The sequence below is a fragment of the Anarrhichthys ocellatus genome, unplaced genomic scaffold (assembly GCF_004355925.1).
Source record: "Anarrhichthys ocellatus isolate YVR2014 unplaced genomic scaffold, GSC_Weel_1.0 scaffold4967, whole genome shotgun sequence".
NCBI classification, from domain to species: Eukaryota; Metazoa; Chordata; class Actinopteri; order Perciformes; family Anarhichadidae; genus Anarrhichthys; species Anarrhichthys ocellatus.
In genome coordinates, this window is record NW_022284941.1 from 1 (window position 1) to 1,289 (window position 1,289).

Sequence of the window (1,289 nt, forward strand, 5' to 3'; positions counted from 1 at the left end):
TCCTCTCCTCCCCTCCTCTCTCCCCTCTCCTCCTGCTCTCCTCCCCTACTCTCTTGTCCTCCTGTCCTCCTCCCCTCTTCTCCTCCCCTCCTCTCCTCCCCTCCCCCCCCCTCTCAGCAGTGTGTTAATTGCAGGTTAGTAGTAGGAGGTTGGAGGGAGCGTTGGATTCGCGGTGCGGGGCGTCCAGGAGGAGTCAACCCTGTCATTTAGCTCTCTGGCTCTGGGCTCAAAACCGGCGGGGAAGCTGAAGATTTTCCCAGCATGCCGTGGGTCGGAGTGGACCGAGCTTTGCTGCGGTGGGCGCCTAATGGCAGCACACACACACACACACACACACACACACACACACACACACACACACCACAGTGGGCCTTAATGACAGCTGCCTTTTAATGCTGCTGCACTGAGAGGGGAGGTTACTTCTCTGTGTGTGTGTGTGTGTGTGTGTGCGTGCGTGTGTGTGCGTGTGTGTGTGAGAGAGAGAACCACAGGGGTCCTTGTCAGCCTGAAGGATCATTTAGTCGCTGCTTTCTCTCTGAATGTGAATGAATTCTTTGTGCTTCATCGGAGCAGCAGGTTGAAAGCTGACAGCGCTCCGTTTTACAGGAAACACTGAGGACAAGTGAACTACACCTTAATAAGGTCTCTGATGTGCAGCTTCATTACAGGAGCAGCGGGACGTTCTCATATTCATATTCATATTCACATGACCACAGGGAGGAAGAGGAGGACTTCTTCTTCATCGTGTTTTCCTCTGAACACCCTTCACCTGTTGGACGTCATTACTATTTATTATAAACAATGAAAAGGTGATAAAAGTATAAATATGATTACAAGAAGACTTACGAGGAAGAGAAGATAATAATTAATAATAATAATAATACGCGTTTCCTCGTATGTTGGACCTTTAACTCAGAATCACTTTATTATTAAAGTATAAAATTAGATTTTAATTAAATGTGATATAATAACAAAGAGTTCATATAAAACGTTCTGCATAACGTTAGATGATATAAGACATAGATGAATTAATCCAGAAGGAAATTATTAATTCAATTAGTTTTATTAAAGATACAAAATATATATAAGAAAAATATAAACAAATATGAACAATAGAATAATAATGATATATAATACTGATATTATTACACAATAGAACACACCAGCAATACGATCATAGTACATAAATACAATAGTACAAATATAATAATATGTAACAGAAGTGATTCTAACACCAGAGCCTCTCCACCTGTTAGTTTACTTCCTGTTCTCCACCTGTTAGTTTACTT

At 42.3% G+C, this 1,289-nt stretch overlaps 1 long non-coding RNA gene across 1 annotated transcript in view; it reads right to left on the reverse strand.

Moving 5' to 3' along the window:
* Positions 1-1,047: 1,047 nt before the first annotated feature.
* Positions 1,048-1,289, reverse strand: part of LOC116379700 (uncharacterized) — a 1,692-nt gene continuing 1,450 nt past the window's right edge. Inside the window, exon 2 of the long non-coding RNA XR_004212457.1 lies at positions 1,048-1,275. This is a non-coding gene — a long non-coding RNA (uncharacterized LOC116379700). The remainder of the gene's footprint in view (positions 1,276-1,289) is intronic.